We start from the raw sequence: 11,207 nt of genomic DNA, 5'->3' as shown, positions 1-11,207 counted from the left end.
GCTTTAGATTACTCATCTTATGTCACCAAATAATTAAGGCTTTGGCAATTTTATGGATAGAAAAAAAAGAATCTTTTGCCTCATAGATACCACACAACCATGATATGAGAGAGTACATTTCACCTGCTTCCTTGATTTTTCCAACCTCATAGTCTTGTCACAATGAGAGAGAAAAAGCCAAGAGATATTTCGAGCTTCTAAAAATAATTAAAAAGTCAAACGAGGTGCAAATCAAAGGTATCTGTGTTTTATTCTAAAGTCAAAATTATTGATGCGACTTATGATTTAATGACTAATGCTTTGACATCCTCATTGCATAGCTGCAACTGAAAATATTAGCATATTGTGATATATTGGAGGCAAGCATTTTGGTTTTTATATTTTGCATTTAATTCATAAAACGTTCTTTTCACTTACTGCTCCCTCTCTCCCCTGGCAAGGATAAACTCATGCACTGAACTTAGATCAGCTGTCAGAATCTGTGAGCTCTGAAAGGACCCTAAATGTGGCAGAATACCTTCCCCCTCACAAGAAATATTCCAAATGAACAAGCTGGAGTCTGGGCTTTCCACCCCTCACAACCCAAATTTTTCAAATCTTTAAACTCCTTCCTTCTCCCTTCAGCTCTCAAGGGGAATTACACTGATAAGGTTTCTGTTCATCAAAAGAATGGAATGGCAGTGGCTCTGCTATTCCCAGGACACCTCCTGCTGGAAAAGGGCGGCTTCTCCCCTGAGAAGCTATTATAAAGAACAGTTCTCCAGCTCCCATCAGGAATATATCACTCCACTTCAGTTATTGTTCCTGTGGATTCCTTTTCCTCCTCTCTCTCCCCCACCCTCAAGCAGTTTTTAAAATCCATTACCTAGGGAGTTTCAAATTGTATCTGACCTATTGATTCCAAGAGATGGCCGTGCTCGATGGGCATGCAATACAGTATACAACCTGGAGCCCAGAAGAAGGCAACTTGCTGATGAAGGAAGGAGGACAGAACAGTAAACAACAATCTGGAATTTTTAGGGAAATGAAAGAAATATTTATTAACTGTTCTGACTTGGGGTGAGAAAATGAGAAAATGAGATGGGGTATATGAAGAACCTTTGTAAAGCATAAAGCATTATGCAGATATAAGATAGTGTTTCCATTAATAATTTTAAATGTAATCTCAATTAGTTCAGGGCTACATCTCATGCCTATATTTCATCCAAATATCTATTCTGGATTTTAAGATGCTCTGTTGCTGGCTTATATCTATAATCAGAGGATATTTGAAAAGGAAGAGGGTATTATACCAAAAGCTGTTAGCTCTCACACTTTTGCAGTGCCTGGAAAAGGCTCTGTGGAAGGCAGCAGGAACACCTCAGAAGCAAACACTACTTAAACCACCCTGTGATGCAGAGCATCTATCAAAGAGAAGTCTGCAGGAAAGCTGCATCTTTTGCACTTTACACTGGATATAAGTGTGTGGTCTAAAATAACTGCTATGCCATGGTCCAAAGTATTGGATGATATAATTCTGTGTAATTCAACCAAATCTTTATTTCATGCTAACCTGTGACCCAATCGCTATGTTAGTGTGTCTGGGGATATTAAAAATATGTAAGACATATTTTGCAACCTCAAGGAGTTAAGCATATAATTGAAGGAACTTACAATTAATTGAATTGGTTAAAAGGTGGGGTGGGGAGTGTTACAAATTTACCAGATTTATTTTTCCTTTTATTTCCTTTAATGTATTAGCTTGGAAAATCAACAATTGTCATAGTTTGGAGGAAATGTGAACATGTACAAATACAATGGAGACACCAGCTTTTATACTGTGCCTCAAGCAACAAAGCCTTTTTCTCTGTTCTGCAGAATAAGTGTCGAGACATACAGGATTGGATATATAATGTGTGGCCACTCTCCAGTAACCACTATTGAACTTCAAAATGAGTTTAGTCATTAGCTTTGACAAATGAGGAGCCTGTTATTGATTTTTACACATGTCTATCATGGGATCTATTTAAAAAGAACAGTCAATTCTAAGAAAGATTATGTTAATCTTATTGGTTTGATTTAATAATCGGAGGAAGCAGAGCAGGGAGTGAAAAAGAGAGGCCCAGCAATTGGCAATATCTGTATCATTTTCTTAAATCAATTCAAGAAACAATTTGGAAAAAATCAAGTCTATCTGTCTTTCCTAAGAAAGCTAAGAATATATTGATAAATCATTCCAGACAATGTTAACCAACACCTTGAGAAGTTCACGAAAAAGGACATTGACAGGAGGGATACAATTACTAATTTATTTGTCTTTTTATGGTTCAGTTAAGAGTATCTTAGGTAGTCTAGCACATGGCAGCCCGTCAAACTTCACAGGGTAGCTGTCAGAATTTTGACTGATGTACAAGAGCTCCTTGCTCATGTTTGCCCTTCCTTTCAGTGGAGTGCACACAGGTAAGACAGCTTGTTGGTAATTTTTATTTAATGCTCCCAGGATCTGTGGCTACACTTTTATTGAAAGTTCTGACAATAAAATTTCACTCCCTGAAATTTCCAAGGTTTCTGCTGTGAGCACTTCCCCACTTAAACAAGATCTTCCTCTGGGATTAGACAACTCTTGAGGGTCTTTTCTGATGCCTTCTGATCTTGGAGACAGCTGTTTAGTATTTTGAATATGGTTTTATTTTGTTTTGTTTTTTGTTAGCTTTACTGGAAAGGCATCTAAAAGAAAAACAAAACAGAAGGAATTAGCAGTGCAAAGGCACATCAGGGCTTCAGGGAGGCCTTCATAATTCTGAATTGGCAAATGCCAACTTGAACCCAGTTTAAGAATTTTTAACCTCTTCTCCACTCCCTCTCTGTTCCTCAGCTTCAATCCAATCCACTCATTAAATGAAACTGCTCATTCCATACTAGTCCTGGATGTCAGTTCTAGAAATTTACTTTATTTTTCTAAACATCGAAAAAGGTTTTAGACTAGAAAACTCAAACAGGCTTGAGTCCTGGACTATTCGGTGTTGGATCAGAAGCCTTTAAATTATACAGGAACTACAGACCAGTGTTCACACCATTTTAAATGCTTGAGCAGATGTTTGAAAAAAGTAACTTGCAATATGGCCATAAAACACCTTAATGTACTAAGGGCAGCTGCCTAGTATACTTCATCTTTACTCCATCATACAATGCGATATTCAGAGATGTATTATTGTATTTCAAAGTTCATGATCAAAGCTATCACAATTTGGTTACCAATGTGAAACCCAAAACTTGACTTGTATTTTCACACAGAAAGTTGGAATTGCTAGGGAATAAGGCTTGATTGGTAAATCTTTTGGAGGCACATTTTAACAGTTATTAGAGATAATTATTTTCTCCTAAGGCGCTAGTCATGTGGTACACTCTCACTGTAATCATATAACCTCTTATATTTGTGTAATTCCAACATTTTGGAATACTATCCCTAACAGCATAATTATTATTTCAAAATAGGATACTTTATCACAACATTAAAATGTAGGAAGTATATAAACTCAGAGTAAGTGAAGTCCTTTAAATTGAATGTTTAGCTTTATCAAATCACTAATTTCATTGTTGTATCGGTCAAGATAAACTTGATTATTCTGCAGAAAAAAATACCCTAAAACCTGAGAGCTTATAAAACAAAAAAAATGCATTCTTTGTTCAAGCCACATGTATACTGACTTTTTCGGTTTTCTGGTTGTTTTTTGAGGGATTGATATGTTCTCCCCCAACGATGAGAAGCCTGAAAAAGTAAAACAGCAAGGCAGCCCACACATTGTAACTTAACATTTCTCCGTGGAAGGAACACATATTGTGTCCGGAATTGGTGGGTTCTTGGTCTCACTGACTTCAAGAACCAAGCCGCGGACCCTCGCGGTGAGTGTTACAACTCTTAAGGTGGCACGTCTGGAGTTTGTCCCCGCTGATGTTCAGATGTGTTCAGAGTTTTTTCCTTCTGGTGGATTCATGGTCTCGCTGGCTCAGGAGTGAAGCTGCAGACCTTCGTGGTGAGTGTTACAGCTCTTAAGGCGTCTGGAGTTGTTTGTTCCTCCTGTTGGGCTCGTAGTCTCGGTGGCTTCAGGAGTGAAGCTACAGATCTTCCCGATGAGTGTTACAGCTCATAAAAGCAGTGTGGACCCAAAGAGTGAGCAGTAGCAAGATTTTTTGCAAAGAGCGAAAGAACAAAGCTTCCCCAGCCTGGAAGGGGACCCGAGCAAGTTGCTACTGCTGGCTGGGGCAGCCTGCTTTTATTCTCTTATCTGGCCCCACCCACATCCTGCTGATTGGTAGAGCGAAGTGGTCTGTTTTGACAGGGTGCTGATTGGTGCGTTTACAATCCCTGAGCTGGATATAAAGACTCTCCATGTCCCCACCAGACTCAGGAGCCCAGCTGGCTTCACCCAGTGGATCCCGCACCGGGGCTGCAGGTGGAGCTGCCTGCTAGTCCGTGCTATGCGCTCGTACTCCTCAGCCCTTGGGCAGTCGATGGGACTGGGGCCGTGGAGCAGGGGGCGACATTCGTCGGGGAGGCTCAGGCTGCACAGGAACCCATGGAGGCGAGGGAAGGCTCAGGCATGGCGGGCTGCAGTCCCGAGGCCTGCCCCGCGGGAAGGCAGCTAAAGCCCGGCGAGAAATCGAGCGCAGCACCGGTGGAATGGCACTGCTGGGGGACCCAGTACACTCTCCGCAGCGGCTGGCCCGGGTGCTAAGCCCCTCACTGCCCGGGGCCGTCAGGGCCGGCCGGCCGCTCTGAGTGCGGGGCCCGCCAAGCCCACGCCCACCCGGAACTCCAGCTGGCCCGCAAGGGACAGCACGCAGCCCCAGTTCCCGCTCGCGCCTCTCCCTCCACACCTCCCTGCAAGCTGAGGGAGTGGGCTCCAGCCTTGGCCAGCCCAGAAAGGGGCTCCCACAGTGCAGTGGTGGGCTGAAGGGCTCCTCAAATGCCGCCAAAGTGGGAGCCCAGGCAGAGGAGGTGCGGAGAGCAAGCGAGGGCTCTGAGGACTGCCAGCACGCTGTCACCTCTCAATATCACCTCCACCCATGTTTATAGTCCAAAGCGAACCACATGACTCAGCTCTAGTTCCACAGGGCAGGAGTTTATAAAACTCTTGCATTGAGTGACTCTGGATATTAGTGGACATTACCTAGACACATTTTTCGTTGTAAAAATGAAGAAGCCCCAGTGATTTTTCCATCTCTGCCTCCTAAGTGGCTATTACACCAATTGGCCTATAGTAGAAGTTACTAGTTGAATTAGGTTTCAAACCCACATTTTCTGACTTCCAGTTCATGTTCCTTCCCATAGCAAAACCAATCTCCCTAGTGCTGTGATTCTTTTAAACGTGTACAAAGATAAAGATAAAAAGTATATTTATAAAGAAGTCAGAATGCAAGGAGTGCTCCTACATCTTTATCTTATTGTTTCAGAACCATCCCCTAAGGTAATTATGTCAGGTGTTTTACCCTGACTTTGGATTTAAGGAAACTAAGGTTTAGCAAGAAAGTGGCTTACCTAAGATCCTATAATAATTGGTAGAGCAAGACTCCTGTCTGAATCCCTGAATCCTGTTGCGTGGGGAGTCCTGGTGTTTGCCAGCCATCTGGGTGGCAGCAGGCCCTGGAGTGAGCAATGCACCCTTGAGATCTACTACCCTGCATCTGTTTCAGGTTTGCTTGTCTTCAAACTTTTTTGTTGTGAATTTCTTTTCAATCCTTTGTCCTGACTTTTCTCGCACTGCAGTGGGGAGATACTAAAGCTCATATCAAACTAGAGATGCGCAACACGTTTTCCTTATGATGTGAGCTTGTGACGTCACTATAGGCCAAGGCAAAGCAAATTCAGAAGCTGCTTACAGAAGCAATGTCCCACATCGTTTGATTTCAAGCTTTTTGTGAAACTTACTAAAATTAGGGTCTAAAATATTATTTCTGACAATTACATTGACTTTTCATGTTTTTAAAATTCCTTGATTTTTTTTTTTTTTAATCGGTGGAGTTTTTTTTACATTTCACTTTAAGTTCTGGGATACATGTGCTCAACGTGCAGGTTTGTTACATAGGTGCAGCAAACCACCATGGCACATGTATACCTATCAACCTGTCATCTAGGTTTTAAGCCCAGCAGGCATTATTCGTCCTAATGCTCTCCCTCCCTTTCCGCCCCCCAACCCCCGATAGGCCTCGGTGTGTTTCCTTCCTTGTGTTGATTTTTTAATCATAATCATACAGGCTCCTCACCCTCCTTGTTTCTGTCTTACATTAATATGTTTATTGGCTGAGTAACATTCAAGCTTATCCCACTTTTACTGAGAGGTACTAGGATACTGATTGTAAAGCATAGGCAAAAATAATTCAGTTCTCCTTTCTAAATTTCCACTGATATTCAGCTGTCTACATGATAGCAAAATGTTGTCTTTTTTGTCAGCCCACCAAATGCTCCCTGAGATTCTGCTACAGCATAAAAACAAGTTTTTGGATCTTCAGAGAGAATGTTTGCCTGACCTTGCCCCAGAAGTATACAAAGATCAGATAGACATATTAGAAATAAGCCTACATATTTTTATATTTTAGTTGTAGATACAAAAGTATCTAACATTTTCTTAGAAATTAGAAATTTCTAAGTTATTTTACCCTGATAGGAATGTGGTTGTTTTAGGTCTTGAAGGATTATTGGTTACCCTGTGGTTTCTGTGAAGTCCAGATGTTTTCAAGATGGTGCTATGTGTGAAAATCATATATTTAGAAAGATTCGAGCTCTTAGACATTCCCTGGAGGTAAATAAGTTTAACACTTTGAGGTTCAAATGAGAATACAGATATTTACATAAGATTTTGCAAAATATATCATTTTAGTTATGTTTATAATCTCTATATAGTTATTTTAATATTTTAATAGTGCACAAATTAAAATGTAATTAAGTAATGTGATAATCAAAATGTTAATTTATTCAACAATGAAAATTGAAATGATTTCAGTCAAAGTTGATTTCATTTTTGAGAATATTTTGAATTCATCAGTGTTTTGGAAAATAGAAAATTTACCTTAATGTGAGTTAAAATTACTGTTTCTTTCTTAACTGTAAAATGGTATGACAGTATCTCTCAAACCAACATGAAGATTAGGTACACTGTAGTTAACACAGTGGTAATTCTGCTGACATTAGTTTAGAAATTCTTATAGATTAATATTCAGCTGTCATTAATATTCAACAAATCCAGTAACACTTTCTCACTTATTGAACTTGACTTTTCTAGCATGTCTGACACAGTTTACCATCCATTTCTTCTTGAACGTTTCTCTTTCTTCTTTTATATATATATATATATATTTTTTTTTTTTTTTTGAGAGAGAGAGTCTTACTCTGTCACCCAGCCTGGAGTGCAGTGGCACAATCTCGGCTCACTGCAACCTCCTTCTCCGGGGTTCAAGTGATTCTCCTGCCTCAGCCTCTTAAGTAGCTAGGACTACAGGCATATGCCACTATGCCTGGCTAATTTTTTTGTATTTTTAGTAGAGACAGGGTTTCGCCATGTTGGCCAGACTGGTCTCGAACTCCTGACCTCAGGTGATCCGCCCGTCTCGGCCTCCCAAAGTGCTGGGATTACAGGCGTGAGCCACCAGACATGGACGAACATTTCTCTTACACAAACTGCACGAAACTGAACTAGCCTACTTTTGCTCTTACAGCTCGCATCCCTGATTGCTCTTTATTTTCTCCTCAGATTTCTCTTCCTCTCGTATAACATACACATAATGGATTTTTCAAGTCTTGATTTTCTTTCTACAATGTCTTTGTTTTTTCAAACTTTAAGTCCAGGGGTACATGTGCAGGATGTGCAAGTTTGTTACATAGGTAAATGTATGCCAGGGTGGGTTGCCTCACAGATCATCCTATCACCCAGGTATTAAACCCAGCATCTGGTAACTATTCTTCCTGATGTTCTTCCTTCTCCCACCCTCCCCCGACCCTCTGACAGGTTCCAGTGTGTGTCGTTCCCTCAATGTGTCCATGTGTTCTCATCATTCAGCTCCCAATTATATGTGAGAACACACAGCATTTGGTTTTCTATTTCTGTGTTAGTTTGCTGAGGATGATGGCTTCCAGCTTCATCTATGTCCCTGCAAAGGACATGATCTATTCCTTTTTATGGCTGTGTAGTATTCCATGGTGTATATGCACCACATTTTCTTTATCCAGTTTATCATTGATGGGCATTTGGGTTGGTTCCATGTCTTTGCTATTGTGAATAGTGCTGCAATAAACATATGTGTGCATGTATCTTTTTAATAGAATAATTTATCTTCTTTGGGTATATACCCAGCAATGGGATTGCTGGGTTGAATGGTATTTCAGCCTCTAGGTCTTTGAGGAATTGCCACACTGTCTTCCACAATGGCTAAACTAATTTACACTCCCACCAACAGTGTAAAAGCATTCCTTTTTCTCTACAACCTCACCAGCATCTGTTATTTTCTGACTTTTTAGTAATAGTCACTTTGACTGGTGTGAATGGAATCTAATTAAACTAAAGAGCTCCTGCACAGCCAAAGAAACTATCAATAGAGTAAACAGACAACCTACAGAATGGAAGAAAATTTTTGCAATCTATCCATCTGACAAAGGTCTAATATCCAGCATCTATAAGGAACTTAAACAAATTTACAAGAAAAAAAACAAACAATCCCACTAAAAAGTGGGCAAAGGGCATCAACAGACACTTCTCAAAAGAAGACATACATGCTGCCAACAAACATATGAAAAAAAGCTCAACATCACTGATCATTAGAGAAATGCAAATCTTCAACATCTTAGTATTTAGTTACTCTATGGCAGTGATTATCTTCAGTTCCAAATTTGCTGTTTCTGCTGGACATTCTTGTAAAAGTTGTCTGAACTTTAAATGTGACATTCCAAATATAATTTTTATTGTCTCTCCCACTACCAAATTTAAAAGCAGAAGCTCTCACAGACATTCACGTTTCCGCCAATGGTATTGCTAGTCACCTAGTTATCTAGGCTGGAAGTCTTAGCCCTCAATGTTACAAACCTCTCACTGTGAAAGTATTCTCACTCTAAGTTGTTAAATTTAGTGTTCTAACTCTAAACTATCACTTGAATTTATTTTCTTCTCCTACTTTTTCTGCAAATTCATTTTCTTCACCTTAACTTGGACTGCTGAATAGACCCCTAACCCATCTCCCCACTTCTAGTCTTTCACTTTGCTAGTCCGTCCATCATACCACGTCTACACCAACCATCTCATCATTCCATCCTTCTGCTTGGGAAAACCAAACAAGAAAAATATGCTCCCTACTACCTGGACAACAAAGCCCCAAATTCCTAACCTCATTTTATTGATCCACCTTTTCTCTCATCTTCACCTATTCCTTCTTTCTCTAACCTATTTTTTTAATCTATATCTGCTACTATTCTTATGCATATAATCTGTTTTTATCAATAAAAATTACCCCATATTTTCTGACTGTAACTTGCAATTCCCTACCTTACACCTTTGACAAGTTTTTGTGCCAGAAATAGCACAGAGTAGGGGCAGATTGGACCACTTTCTTATCCTTGCCTGCTGGCCAGTTTGCCCACTAAATACATAAAACCCAGGTGAAAACGGGAGGACTGTTGGGAGGCTGAGGCGGGCAGATCACGAGGTCAGCAGATCGAGACCATCCTGGCTAACATGGTGAAACCCCATCTCTACTAAAAATAACAAAAATTAACCAGGTGTGGCGGCGGGCACCTGTAGTCCCAGCTACTCGGGAGGCTGAGGCAGGAGAATGGCGTGAACCCTGGAGGCGGAGCTTGCAGTGAGCCGAGGTTGCACCACTGCATTCCAGCCTGGGTGACAGAGAGCCAGACTCCGTCTCAAAAAACAACCAACCAACCAAACCAACAAAAAACGGAGGACCGGTATTGAAAATACAACTTCAAGGAAAGGCTCTATCTTTGGAGCCCCTGACAGTAACATTGTCATAGGTAAGTCTGCCTCATATGGATATATTTAAAGCAACCACTCTTTTGATACCTTCCTGTGCTATTCAGTCTGAACTCAAATTCTAACACACCCATTTAACTTTCTTTTATTCTTTAAATTGAAAGAATTTCTCCAAGCACTTCTATTGCATTTTATTAACTTCTCTAAGGAGCTATTTTCCATTATAGTATTATATTGTTTTATGTACCGACCTTACCCTTCATTTCTAGTTTATAAACAAGGTGAAGAGAATCTTTATAACAATCATTTCTGTATATTCCATATAACCTAACAAAGGCATTCAAATATATGAACTATTTGCATCCACTTAACTAAATTTTTTATAGTAGTAGGAGTCAAGCTAGATTCTCTCCATTTTTAATCTGGTCCATTTTATTTGGTTTTTGTCCTGACATTATAAACCAGTAATTATTTATATTTTCATTTCACAAAGACATTGCATTGTGTCTATTATTTGACCTCTTCTCTACTGATCAAATTTATTTTGTTTTAAAGTTATTATATACTTCCTTAATATGTACTGCATCTTTATGGAGAAATGTATATACATACATACATATTCATACACACACACTTAAACATATGTATATCTCTATATATGTCTATGTTCTGACTACTAGGATTTTGTGAGATGAAACATTTCTTGGAATCCATGACAATGATTTGTGTGTTTAACTTTTTGTGTCCTGTCAGTACATTACTCAATGCTGGATGCATAGTCAGTGCTTTATGTTTAGTATCCATTTTCAGTAAATTATTATATTTTTTGAAAACTCAAAATGTGGAGCACTGATCAGTCTTGTATATGTGTACATGAATTACAGCAATTTTTAATATCTGTATGTGGGAACTAAAAGCGGGATTGCTTTCCACTTCTCAGTTACACATGATCTCCAAGTCACACATAAAGCAGGAAAAATATTTAAATAACATTTGGGGAAGGCAATTTCCCCCCCAAAATCACACTGAGGAATCTGCACAATGCCTTGCACAGCTATGAACTTAGAGTTATCCTAAAGCTGTCAAACATCTGCATCTTTCACATCTGGGGCAGCATCTGTTCTGTGTTGTTAGAAGAAAACAACAAAATTGGGGTAAATGCCACAGCACAATATGAAATTCTACAAATCTAACAAATGTATTTATTTATCGTCGATCAAGTGGCCAAAAAGCGGTGTGAGGCCCATACTAAGA

At 39.7% G+C, this 11,207-nt stretch overlaps 1 long non-coding RNA gene across 1 annotated transcript; it reads right to left on the bottom strand.

The window, feature by feature from the left end:
* Nucleotides 1-2,274: 2,274 nt before the first annotated feature.
* Nucleotides 2,275-5,775, bottom strand: LOC101124695 (uncharacterized). Its single transcript, XR_176331.4, has 2 exons — nucleotides 5,519-5,775; nucleotides 2,275-2,706 (listed from the first exon to the last, which is right to left on the bottom strand). It is a non-coding gene; the product is annotated as an uncharacterized lncRNA (long non-coding RNA).
* Nucleotides 5,776-11,207: the final 5,432 nt, after the last annotated feature.

This window comes from Gorilla gorilla, chromosome 16 (genome assembly GCF_029281585.2).
Source record: "Gorilla gorilla gorilla isolate KB3781 chromosome 16, NHGRI_mGorGor1-v2.1_pri, whole genome shotgun sequence".
NCBI classification, from domain to species: domain Eukaryota; kingdom Metazoa; phylum Chordata; class Mammalia; order Primates; family Hominidae; genus Gorilla; species Gorilla gorilla.
Note: the sequence above shows the minus strand (reverse complement) of the source record. Positions and strands in the feature narration are given on the sequence as shown.